Source organism: Meleagris gallopavo, chromosome 12, assembly GCF_000146605.3.
Source record: "Meleagris gallopavo isolate NT-WF06-2002-E0010 breed Aviagen turkey brand Nicholas breeding stock chromosome 12, Turkey_5.1, whole genome shotgun sequence".
Lineage (NCBI taxonomy): Eukaryota > Metazoa > Chordata > Aves > Galliformes > Phasianidae > Meleagris > Meleagris gallopavo.
Genome location: NC_015022.2, coordinates 18,031,540 through 18,045,658, shown reverse-complemented (window position 1 = coordinate 18,045,658; position 14,119 = coordinate 18,031,540).

Genomic DNA, 14,119 nt, shown 5'->3' with positions numbered 1-14,119 from the left:
CGACTCCCGCGGCGGCTGTTTTCTGTGGAAAAAAAGAAAAATAACACAAACAACTGCCACGCGTCTTTCCACACAGCTTTCCGCACAGCTGAGCACCACTCAGTCAGGCTCGGACAATCGGCAGTTTCAACCCCTTCGATTTACTTTTCCCTCATCCTCCCACTCTGCAGACCGGGGACCCAAATAATTTTTGCCCTGTATCATCTCCAGAGCGTCGTTTGAGCCTGTTTACCACCGATCTGGTCAGAAATTCTGAGACGGAACATTTTTGTCAGAGAAGTGCTGTGTGTTCAGGTCTAGGTGCTTTGTGGAGAGACTCTGGCATTGACTAACTCAGGACGGCATTCAGGTAAATGTCCAGCTCCTCCCTTTCCAGTGCTGGGCAGAAAGAGCTGTCTTGCTCCCCGGCCTCCAGCATTGCCCCCCATGCTGAAAGGGAGCCCATACGAATACGAACAGTAGCTCCTCAGTGCTCTGATCCTGTGACAAATCGTCCCAAAATGGTTCTGAGCAGCACACGGCAGCCTGGGGCCACCTGCAGAGCCACCAGGTGCCTCTGCCGAGGCCAGTTCGCCTTTCTGCGCTCCAGCTGCATGCAGCAGCCGTCCAGGAACAGGGGGTGAAAGTTTCAGGGGCCTGGCTCCCAAATTCTGAGGTTTTGAGCTGAGAAATACTTCCCAGCTTCCTCTGTCCTCCCAGACGGGATGATGGGGAGCGGAATTTGGGAAGCCTCCGGGGCTGCTCGGCAGCTCCCAGACACCTCAGCTCTTGCCAACCCACGTTCTCCAATTCCAGGTTCCAGTGCAACCCAGTGGGGAGACTCCTCGAAAGCCGGCATCCAAAACTCCCCGTGCCTGCAGATTCAAAGCAGCCAACTATATGGAATGCCTTGTGGCAAGTCAGGAACCTATGGGTTCAGACAGCGTCTGAAGCTCAAAGGCAACTGGCCCGACTTTCACAGAGGTTTAAAAACAGACAGTGTGCTTTGTTCCAAACTGACAGTACCAAATTTTGAAATATCAATATTTGGTACAAATTAAATACTCCTTCTCCATCACTATTTTTCCCCCAGTGCTCTCATATTATTCCCAACACACATTCCCCGAGTGTCTTGAATTTTGGAGGCTCACCACTAAAATTTTGGAGCATTGCCTTGACCCAGTTTTTGGCTGCTTCAATTGAGATGCCTGAAGTACAGAGATGTGGAGCCCCCATAGAGGACCCCAACATCACTTGGGGAAATAGTTCCTCAACACCTCTAAAACAACGCAACAAAATGTTGACACTAATAACTCTAAAAGCAGGATGCCCAGTTTACTTACTGACTGTGGCTGGTTTCATTGCTTTGCTGTGCATTTACGTTTTTCTGGAAGGACCTAGTTCCCAATAGCTGGAGATTAGCTAACAAACTGAGCTTTCATTAATATATATATAATATAGATATAAAATTAAAGTTTTGTCACAAGCTTAGAGAATAACCTGAACATGTGAACCAAGTAAAACACAGATGGGGGTATTAAAAAAAGCATTGGAAGTATAAATACTTACTGTGATTTTAGGTGTGGTGAAGTTTAAAGTCATCATTTTCTATTTTCCTACTTCTAGCTCAGCACGTTTTGCAACTGAAAGAAGTCCAGAAGACAGCTGAGCCTGAAGGAGCTGTCATGTCAATACCATGTCAGGGGAACCTCAGCTCGCACTTCTGCTGGAGACCAAATCTGTTTCTTTCTAGCTGCTCGAGCCAGAAAATCATGGGGACTTTTCCATACCTTTTTTCATAGCTAGAAAGCTTGCAGGAATACTCAATCCTCATCTCCACACTCAGACTTCTTGGTGTGACCTCAGTTCAACACAACTTCCAGAATTTTCTGTAGATATTCATGGGCTAATCTTCATTACAGTCATATTGCAAGTGATCAACGGGGTAAATTTGAATAAGGGGAAGGAGAGGAAGAGCCGAGTGGTTTGCTCACATTCGTGCAGTGATTTAGCAGCAAAAGAGTGAATAGAACTACTTACACGCTAAAACAAACCGGGTTTCCTTTGTCTCCATTGTAAACCAGGTGTAGGCAGCTAAATAACTGATCTAAACCCTGAGCTACAGCAGCACTGTGAACACTGGTAAAAAAGAAAAATAAGCAGTTGGTTTCAAGTCATTGAATTATGTTTTGAGATTAGGGATGTCACATTTAATGGAACAACCTGTGTACTTGCTGAGGTTACCTGTCAGAATAAACCATTCTTTGAAAATAGGGCTTTCTGAACCCCTAGACAGTAATCCTTTCTTTTAGAGAGTTTTGGACACTTTCAGAGTGGAAAAATTAACAGACAGGAAAAGACAGGACCGTCCCAATTTTGCATGGTCTGGATGTGTTCTCTGGTTTACAAAATGTCTGACGTCTTGGAAGCCACCTCTGGGCAGGATAAGTTTGCGTTAGTTTTTTTTTTTTTTTTTTTCCCTTTCCTTTGCTTTTTAAAAATTACTATCTTTATATGTTTGTGGTGTAGCACAGGTTTGGGGGCTTTATTTGTTGCACTTAACTCTTACTGAAAAATAGGAATATTTATAGCCTGCAGTAATGTGAGAAAACCCAGCCCAGCTCTCTGTGGTTCATACACTTGAAGAAAAGGAGCATACCCTTACTGACTTTCTTACATTTCTTAACCCTTTGCTAATACACAGTCATCTTAACTATTACTAAAAAAATACTCTCCACACGTCATGCTTGTTAACAGGATTAGTCAGTGAATAGGAACAGGATTTAAATCTGACTTTAACTAAGAGGAAAGTGGAGCTTTGAGCAGGAACACTGTAAAATTAGCAGGAGAAACAAGGTGTCCTTTGAAGTTCATGCATATTTACCCTTACTAGAAATACTTTTTAACAGTGTCTGAGATTGAAGAGCAAAGCACAGATGCTATTCCACCTTCCCTTTATAAGCCTTGAACAGCAATAAGGGGGTGAGGGATCTGGAGCAGACAACACTGGTCACATCAGTGCTCATCACCACCCCAGCACCTCCTGTGCAGGGACGAGCTGGGACAGGCAGCTGGAGGTAGCATGGCCATGGCACACTGTTCTCTGGCTATGAGCAGCTGGCTCTCCGGTGAGCCCGATGCCTGCTGAAACAGCTCCTAGGCTGCCTAAACTTGTAATTGTGGCTAGCTTGTGAATCAGGGAGCGGTTGAGAATCAGCTTCCAGTGTACTGCCCCCATCTCTTTCACTCACTCAAACATGAAGTTTAATTTCCTAAGTGGACACTATCAGTTTGTGGAAGGGCATGTTACACTCACCAGCTGAAGGGCAGGGTGCCAACCCATGAAGTTCATGGCAGACAGATTTTGTGGAGCAGCTACAAGGGCCATCACCTCAGCTCCATTCATTCCACAATATATAGGTAGCAGCCATACTGAAGGGTAGGACAGCCAGCTGAGAAAGTGAGGAGATAGTTATGAATTAGGTTATATTCGTATGTTGCATGTCAGTGCTATGACACTTAACTTTCAATCTATGTCACATATAGTATGTATAAACAAGAGAAAACGTGACAGCTTGCCTTGGTTAAAGTAATACAAACGCATGTAGATCAGCATTTATATGCAAACAAACCTATCTTAATCTCTCAGAATAAACCTACAGGAAAGTAACTTTTGGGGTGAGTCACAAAAAGAAGCAAGGTCATTCGAAGTCAGTGTCTTCAGAGTTAGCTTCAGCTCTGTGAAATACAGACCAGACACATCCTTTCAAGGTAAAGCGATTATCCTTCTCTACATATGAGAAAGCATACACGCATCCAATAAAAAGTTGATTTGTTGAACATTTAAAACAATGCATTATTCACATGCATGTTCCAAGAGGCTCGGTATAAGTCAACAGCCACCTCTGAGCAAAGGTCTAGTTGAGCCAGAATCCTGTTTCTGACTGTGATCTCTCGCCTAAGCAAAATGACACGGCAACAGCATGTCCAGGGTGATCTTTCTCTTAACAGATTCTTCCAATTTTTGGCAACAGAGCCACAGATAGATCAGTCCTAGCCTCCAAGATCTCTCAAAATAATAGCCTAATAGCCTCTATTAGGTCCCCACCTCACAGCGGACAGTGAGTGGAGCCACCCTGAAGATGAACTGAAGGCACCCAGTAAAAATACACTGCCTGTAAGATGTCTTTGTTATTTTCTTTACCAACTGGAAAATACCTTTGCTACCTGGACGTGGTCCTGGGCAACCTGCTCTGGGTGTCCCTGCTTGTGCAGAGACACGGACCCAGCAATCCCTTCCAGCCTTAGCCATTCTGTGACTTTTGGTGACTGTAACAGAGGTTACAGAAAAGAGAAAGGACAGGAGAACGTTCTGGGAAATGAGGAGCTGGGACCAATATCCCTGTGCAGCAAGGGAGGACTTGAGGCAAAGCTGTGTATGTTTATCACAAGGCTTGGTGCTCCCCCGGGGAGGCCTCTGCCAGCACACAGCTGCACGGGAAGCTGCCGAGAGCTGTGCTCCAGTAAAGCGGGACGTCCTGGTGATCGGGGCCCTTACAAGACTCCTCAGAAACACATGTCTAGCAGAATTTTTAAAGCAGACAGGGTCCAAGTCCTCACAGTGTTTAAAAACCCAAGTCACACTGAAATCAATCTACGGGAACGTACAGGAGAATGGGTGAATAAAAATGCTGTGCTAAGGAGCATAGATGGGGAGCACACAAAAGCCCCATGAGATGTTTCAATTCTGATTTTCCCTGGTCATTGAAGGCTTGGCTTTGAAATCTTAAAGTGCCTCGTAGAGTAACCATCAGGGGATGGAGTTAATGATCCTTGTAGGTCCCTTCCAGTTGTGGATATTCTGTGGTTCTTAGCATGGTTTACACATGCCCAGTAAGGGACAGGAGATGGCAGTTAGTAATACGGATGACAGCTCTTTGGTTTGTGTTTTCTTTCACCAGAGACAGATGTTGGGACACTGCAGCATCTTCTCCTGAGTGGGAGAGGTACAGGCAAGGAGACAGCAGCTTCCTGAGGCCGAGCTCTTGTCTGAACCACAATCACTTGGATAAAGCCTGATCTAATTTTTACAAATGTGCTAACAGCCTCAAATTAATATGCTTTCAATTAACTGGGCGATAAAACTGTCTACTAGAATAGACATCCACTCGGCTGTGCAGATATCCTGACAGCACTGAGTGGGGTATTTTCAACACCTGCTGTGCGAGGAGCCAGCACCTGCAAATGCTCAGAACCACCGAGACTTTGTACACAGCTAGCAAGGCCCCTGTTAGAAGGAAGTAGATCCTTGTAAGACATTTCCCTTTCTGGTTGCTGGAGCGATGGGGTTACATAGAAAACAGCGTAAAAAGCACCAGTAAAAAAGCTGCAACCAGAATAAAAGAAAGGTATGGCCCAGGTCCCACAGCCCCAAGCACAGAGACTGGCTACAGGTAACAAGAAACTCTAGCTCCCAGCCACAAGCATTTTATTTGGGATTCTTTTCCTATGTCCATATATGACTGTCTGTCCCTCCTGAATTCCTTGCTGTGTCTACACCCTTTTCTTTGCCAAGGCACATCTGTTAAAGTCTTCATTTTGGCTTTTGAAGTGGGCATTTTGTATCCAGCTCAACTTTAAAAATATTCTAAGCGAAGGCTAATAGCAAGTAAATATAAATATATTATTTTTATGAATAGGCCCCTGTTTTCACATGTTGCACTTGCAATTGCCCTTTGTCCACAACTGCTGGCATGTCAAATCCTCCATGGGCAGAGTACACTGCTTATACACTTTTCCTTGCTGTGCACAACGGAAATTATAAAGGAACATTTTAATTTAAAAAGTACATCCATATATATATCAGTCATACTGTTGGGGGGGTGAGGAGGGGAGCACTGTTGTGCAGCAGGCTTGGGGAGCTGAAATCACCCAAGCCAATGTGTTGGAACTGACCACCTACACTGCAGGAAGACCCCCACCTGGTTCAGACAGCATAGCTCACACTCCATCTGCCTGCTGAAGCGTTTGGGCTGAACCCAGGCAAAGCTGGAGGCCGCTGGTGGCAAATACATCCACACATAGAGAACAAATGCCTTGGATGTCAGCCCTGCCTCACCAAAATCAAGTGGGAGTTTACTTATTTCAATTACCACAGGGTTTAGCCAGTGGTTTTTATGTGATGGCTCCTCTACGTTTAACCAGCAGTTAAGGCTGCTCTCTTTTTCAATTTTGAGGTTTACTTAATTAAGATGTGCCATTACCCTCTTTTTTGTTTTAATTCTTTTGACCCAAAATGCATTTGAGGCCCCACAGGGAACTATCGTTCCCAACTGAATCAAAAATCCTCGTTGAGGTAGCAGTAGAAAGGAGTGGCATAGAGTTATTTGTTCATGAATAATATGTTAATATTTATACGTAGCTTACTCAGATAAGAAAAACAACTTGCAGATTTATGGGAGAAATTTTGTATGGCTATGCTTTGGGGAATAACTTCTCAAGCTCCACATAGAAACCCAAGTGTTGATTTCGCCTCCTGACAGTTTAACGCGTAACCAGAGAAAGTGCGTTATTCAGGATCAAATAAATAATACATCTCAGACCACTTTATCGGCCTGCTCTTCCCTTCTGCTGGGGATTTCCCTAGCATTTGTAGGGAGCACTGTCACATTAATGTGGGGCTCCTCAAGCACAGCTGAACTGGAGACAGACCACAAGCTGTGCACACATATCAACAAAAGCCTTTGGGTTTAGTTTTCTTTGGTCTCATGGGTGCTCACTGTTGCAAGAAAATGCAGCTTAGCCTTTTTCATAACATTTTCACAAAGCCCAACTCCTACTTTGACAATACGAATAGCACAGAAGGGGAAGGGAATCACGCTGCTGGTCTGTATGAGAAGGGGTGTTTACTCCTTGTTTATTTGTTCTAGGGGAAATGAAGCACTCCGTGTGAGGGCCCTTTGCTGATGAGTCTGTAACACTCTCAGGGCTCTGCTAAAGCATTGCCAAGTCTGTCAGGAGAGAGGAAAGCAATCTGGGCAAATTGACCTAAATTAAAACTAAACCAAATCAAATTCAGTTTAAGCACACAGTGTAATACTTCACATAGATGCTAAAAACAGAATTACTAACTCAAACATTCTAAACTCCCAAGTCAAGACCCTGACATATCATGAAACGGGCTTAAAATTACAGCAATTAAATTAGAAGGGCTGTTTCTTTTTTCCTGCTTTCTATGCATCTCAAACCATTTCTGCTTCTTACTTTTCCTCAGCCCTCATTTCATTTCATCTCTCGTGTGGGCTGTGGATCTGATGCAATTACATGTTTTCAGGAGCTAAGAGCGATGAGAAATGTCACCTGTGTGAGGCAGGAGCACTGCAAAGGAAGCCAGAGCCATGGAGCAAGTGCAATTAATTAGAAATTTACCTGAGATACTAAGCAAATTAAGGAAACCTCGAATGCTGCTTCATCATATCACTTTGAGGTCCTTCCTACACTGTTCATTCTTTTCTATTTAGAATGAGCTAACCAACAAAATTTGGATCAAGATTTCAAATCAAAGCTCCAAGCTGCCCATGTAAGGCTGCTTGTTGGTTTTTATACAAATGTTGGGGATATATGTATTTAGAGGAAAGTGCTGAGTATAAGGCTTTTTGTATTGAATCAAAGAGTGATTTTTTTCAATATTGACAGTCTTCCACCCCCATGGAGTTGGGCGTATCATTGAAAATCACATGCTTCAGCACTCAGTTCCTGTGAAGATAATGGAAGTTAATGAAAGTTAATACAGCCTTGACAAAGATTATAAAAGGTAATGTGATTTTTATGACCTGACTACTATTTGTTGCCGTTAGAAATCTCTTTCATAGTTTAACTTCAAACAACTTGTCATGAAAATCCCATCCTCTCCTTACCTTATGTCTCTTGCAGATAAACTTATGTCCATTACAAACGTGTCTATTTAAAGTCAGCAAAACAAGTGCTGTGGGTACTGGAGGGGAGAATAAAAAGTAACTAATTTTAATTTCAGTTACCTAACATTTATTTGATTCAGTCACATGGAACTGGATCTATGCAGCTGAGATGGAGCGACGATTAAGCTAAACCCTGAATATATATTCCCATGTGATCACCCTCATTATTTTTGCTATCAGGGATGATCTAACAAGTAGTTTTTATTTATAATCAACCATACTTTTTCTTCCCGCTATCCCAAGGGAACCAGAGTTATTTGCAGCTCCTCATTTGGAGAAGGTAAAGTGTAATTTATGCCTACAGTGCAAAGAAGCTGAAAAAGAGAACTATTTATTTACTTTTGGAGGCCTGATCCAAAAACCCAGTCTGGGCAAGAAATCAAGGGTTGATTTCTGAAAAGCCCTGGGTTCTTCATAGCTCTTATCTGAAATCCATCTTTTTCTTGGTTCTTCATATATTTTCACATAAGACATGCATGTACGTTTCAGTACCATTTGTAATATTGCATAATTTATTTTTATTTTTTGTGGTCTAAATCTGGATTACTGTAGTGAAACTGCTGAAGGCACGAGTATTTTTATAGCAAGAAAGTATAGCAAATATCAGTAAGAATATCTGCAGGTGGAAACATTACTTGGTGAGGTGGAGGTCCGTTTGAAATCACCCAGCTCATTTTTGTTGACAAAGCTGAGAGTTTGGCCTCTACTTTGCATTTGCTTAGTAAACTGAGTGACTGTGCTAATAGCAATTTGTTTTGATATTCTGGGACCTTTATTTTGTGAAATAGTCGCTTCGTTTTATAAAATACCTCTGAGGCAAGAACGGAAACCAAGCAAGTTGCAAAATAATTCTCTGATCAGCCACTCAAAGCCCTGTGAGATCTGTTATTCTGACAGCAGATTTCCCCACGAAGCACGCAAACTCAATTCCCACTTCTGCACTGTCATGTCAAAACTTGCATCCATCACGCTCCCACCGCCTGCTTCAGGCCTTTGCTGGTTTTGGTGCTACCTGAGGTGTACGAAACAACATTCTTTCTCCTGCTGCTCGAACACAGAGAGGCCTCGAGTAGGGGGAGAAGTTTGGAGTCAGCCACCCAGATGCTGCTGTGGCAATGTGGGAGACTGAGCCTTTTGTCTTTGCTGTCACTGAAGCTAGAGAACAATTTATCTGTACATGGAGCAACATTATGTGTCCTTCCATTGTGTGTGAGCAGTTTTCTTTCTTAACATGTTACACTTAATGGAGCAGTTAGTCCTTAAAGCTGCAATGTTTGTGGGTTTTTTTCTTCACTATAATTAAATCTGGAAGAGACCAACTCAACACTTTGTCAGTAGAGAGAATTAGACTTCCTGTTGCTACTTGTATGGCTTGACAGATTATGTACAGTGCTTTGCACAAATACAGTAAGACCTAAATACCTTACCACCTATTCATCTTTATCAGATACAACTCCCTTCTCTGCCTAAATGATTAATATATGTTGCCTGAGTCATTAATGCACTAGAACTGACAGGCTCTGGGCAGTTTAGAGATAAGCTTAGGGAGCAGAAAGTTGACAGCAAGCTGTCTCATTGCCATCCACCCAGTCTATCCAACTGGAAAAAAAAAGACAATTGTTCAAATTACAATGGAGCGAGGACAAAAGCATAAAGCTAATTGAAAGAGACGTGAAAAAAATGCATTATGAATAGACTAGTAAACTTGAATTCCGAAAGGGAAGAAGGGCAGGGCAGAGATGCAACGTGACATGTTGGAGGAGAAGAGAAGGGGGGGGATGAGGGAAGGAAGGGCCCAGGGCTGGCAGGAAGGCATGGGGAGGGCTAAGCAGCACCCAGAGTATGACACTAACCTGGGGAAGGAATGGAGAAGGATGCTTTTGCAGAGGAGATGAATGAAATCAATGGACTGACCTGGTGGAGCAAGGCAGGCAAAGGTCCTCAGGGAGCAAAACAGAACAGTATATGTAGAGGACGTGGAAAAAAGAGGTCTTGGTGTTTTTCCAGGACTGCCATGTGTAATGGATCTTCTCTGGACTGGGGGAAAGATGAAGATGGTCTGACATGAGTGTACAAGGGAGCTGGAAACTAAGAGTTCAACAACACAAACAGGCCACTTTCGTGGTTCTTGTATATAGACAGAAAGGTGGATGGCAGGGCTGCAAGGAAGAGGGCATGGAAAGGTAAAGGTGAGGCTGTATATCTTTGTCTTTAAGACACTTTACAGCCAATGCTATGTTAATTTAGTGCAGTGCCAAAGACAATATAAATTGCAGAGCAAATCAGATCTTTAGTGTTCGAGGATGTAGAGGAACAGCAGATTGTATATTTAACAGGAAGTCAAAGAGATCAAAGAGTTTTCAAAATGGTTTTGTTTTTAAATGATGCCCTGGCTTTATTTTGTTAAGATTGAGCTGGGGGCCTCTCTGAAGAGGATAAAAGGAGAACAGAAATGTGTAACAAAGACATTTCCCCTCTCCTTAATAGTCACGGAACTTGACATCCCTGTCAAGCAGTAGCACCATTATTTGTACCCTTGCAAGCAAGGAAGGTATTTTATCCTTGGAAGGAAAGAGAGATGTTATCTTCTAGAAAAGAGGTAGAATTCTGCAGAAGCTCAGTGCTGTTAATAGATTGTTATGACAGTGTGCAATTTCATTTCCAGTGAACAATGCATATCAAAGGCTCGAATGCTACAGCAGTTAACACAGATAAAATAGAAAACAAGCACTGCAGAACCTACACTCCCTGGTAATGTATACTGCCAAACATTCTTTTCATGCCAAGAATTAAGTTCCATTTTTTACTTTTAGCTGTTTTCTGCTCGATGTGAAGGGCTGGTTTTGTACAAATGGAAGTGGCAAAGTGTAGCCTGTTATGAATTAAGATAGAATAATGGCATTCAACCGTGGAAAGAGGCTTCTCAGAAAGATCTTCTGTGAAAAGGAACATCACACAAGACTTTGGACACACATTTTGCTAATAAATTGTGCTTCAATCTGGTTTTGTTCGTCAAAACACTGAAATATCTTTATATTTTATTTTTTTCCTGAGTTAGTAAGGATTCAAGTGAATACTTCACAAGCATTTGTTTTGCCGGACTTTGAGCTTAATAGGCAGGCAATGCTGTGCTTCAGTTTTACACTCTTAGTACGTAGGCAGCATTATGAAGTTAAAGTCTTAGCTTCCAGCTAAAACAGGATATCAAAAATTACAAATGAGCGGATACAAGAGGAAGAAGGGGTTCTCCACAGGAGGCACGTATGCCCTCTGTGCATCAGAATGAGGAACAAACAAGAGGCTATTTCCCATTTCTGCAGCCATGGCTGATATTAGCATCGGAGCTGCAGATAAGGCGGTGCCAGTACGGCCATAAGAAATCCTATAATCAGAAATAAATATGGACATAAGTGTCCATTAATATTTGCTTCACACTGAGGCTTGCCATCGAAACCCATCAGTCCTTCAGTAGTTCTGAAGACATTTCCCTCCACCTTAGTCCTGAGATTTCCATAAGTTCTTCATGCAGAATATCTACCACTTATAAAGTTTCCTTTGGGTTTTTCCAGAGCATCAAAAAAACTTCATATTTCTGAACTGTGACACCATCCTGCCATTAGAGCAGAGGAAAGCTCCACTTCTTAGTTAAACTTACAGTGCACAGAGCATGACATATTAATCATTTATGTAAGAATGATGGCTGTCAGGTATCTTAAATACATGAAAATTCACACTTTCCTTCTGCTGCATCCAACATGTGAAGACCTCAGAGTGGTTTTCAAGCCCTGTGGGCTCTCTGTGCACCACATTTACCATCTCAGTCCCAGCTTTTCTCTCTTCTCTCACCATCACCAAGACTTGTAGTTCCACCACTACTCCCAGTGTGTCCTTCTTTACTGCTCACTTTCCATTTAACAGAACCACTTGAAGGATGCAGGAGGCAGCTACACCTTGGTGTCTCTCCCTGCTGGCAGGGCTTTTTGTCTCTACACCAAATAACACACCTGAGGTCAGCAATCATAGCAGGATGGGGGAATCACACAGTGAAGCTTCACAGCCCTACAAGCATGCAGCCCTGCGAGGGGAGGGAGCCTGTGAAACCCCATCTTCCCTTCTCTCGCCGCAGCTGTGGTTGAGTGGATGAGTTTTTGTTCCCTTTTTGGTTCAGGCTCCTGCTTCAGCTTCACTCTCGAGATAAGGCCTCGCTCCAGTGCTCTGCTCTCACCCCACAGAGCTGTGAGTCAGGCGGCCGAACCCACAGGCAGCTGCCTGCTGGGCTTGTGGTCTCTGCTGGCACAACGCGAGGAGCCTTCCTTTCACTAACCCTAACACAAGGCTCCCACTGTTCTGTGCTTGACTGAGCTGTCTTCTGTCCGTCCCTTGGTTTGCAAACACCATGCGTTTGGGGATTCCACTTGCCTCTAGCAGCAGCCACAGCTAACCTAGGGATCTCCCTCTATCCTCCTTCGCTGCCAACTCCGTGGATATTTCAGGTTCAGACGCAGACAGCATGCCCAGACGAGAGGGCAGAGCGTGGGGCAGGGAGCCAGCAGGAGAATTTCTCTGCTGCAGGAAAGAGACAGCTCCATCTGATGAGTCAGGGCCCCGCACCTGCGGAGATGGCTGTGGCAGAGCACCCATCCCAGCCGAAAAGGGCTTTTGTTTGAGATGAGTTCTCAGTGCTCAGCAAATGTCTTATCTGCCCCAAGATTTGGGAAGTGCAGCTCATTCAGAGCATGCTAAACACAGTAGTGGGAAACAAGGCAACGGTGGAAATCCCGCAGAAGCAGAGATGCTGAAAAGACAAAGACGCCCTCAGAAAGTTTAACCTTTTTCATTGTTTTTCTCTGAATAAAGGAAATTTATTTGTTCTCAACAGAGAGAGGAAGAAATTACATCGCCCATAGTAATGCTGCCCGAAAGGAGGAACTAAGCTGGTTTGCTGTGGTGTAACAGAGAGCAGAAAGCTGCCGAGGTGCGGAGGACACGTGCTGCTCACGCTGGGTCTTCTAAAGCTGCATCCACCACAGTAGCCCAGAGAAACACCCAACCACTAATCCAGGCTAACGAGGGTGCAGCCTGACACTCCTGGAGATGTGCAGCACTCACTAATTCAATGGGTGTTGAGTCGCTACTAAGGAACAAACCCGTAGATTGGGCCCCTAGGACACCTAGCTCTCTCTATAGGACAACTCCGAGAGGCTCTGAAGCAGCAATCCTCGCTGCCTGTTGCTTTTGTTCCCTCCTTCTCCCTACTCTCCCCAGCATGCAGCTACCTGGGTAGGATTTTCCAGGTGCCCACGCAGACGCTTGGCAGCCATGATGATGCCCTGGGCTCCCTGAAAGCCAGGGAGATGCTGCACGCACGTCCCACCCTGCACATGATGCACCAACATATGTTGGATTTTCCAGACCTCCTGCAGGGTCTTCAGCAGGGAGCCCTGCGGTTCTTTCACCCCAGCATCCAAGCCCGCAAAGTACAGTTTGCGGGGACTGTATGGCTGTTGAGCAGGCAGGCTGAACGAGCCAGGTTGGCACTGCTGTCAGAGCTGAGAGAAAGTCACACAGGGTGAATGAAGGCTGTGATCAGGCTCGGGGTTTACGCAGGGCAAAAGGAGATGGCAATCGGGTACACTCAGTAGATTATCACTTCTGAAACAACACCTAGCTCTATCAGTTCCTCCCTTTGTTATCAGAGCAAAACTCACTCTTTCCTAGCTGAAAGTTCAGTCGAAACACAAATGTCACTGAAAACCCAGAGAGAGCTTTGCTTTTCGAGTTTCGCTCTCCTGAGCCCGGGGAAGATTATGCAACAGGAACCCTGGGTGAATCATCTTCTGGCACTGCAGTAAATTAGGAAATGTTTGCTGCTATATTGTATAGGCTTCTACCATCTATTTTTTTGTTTGTTTGTTTTCCAGTGGATCTTGGAGTCTTCAAATTTCATAAGGCTGTTGCCCTCATCTGAGCTAGGAAAAGATTAGCAGTAGCTGCTGTAACTCCAGCAGCTCCAGAGAGGAGCTGCTGTAAGGAAGCGATGCTAAAGCAATGCTGAATGTTCTTGCTCAGCATTTTTAGGTTGTTTTAGAGTGCTATTTGTTTGGTTTTTTTTTTAGATTTCCTGTGAATATTTCTTACAGTTCTTCTCGCTGCTTGCTTTGTTT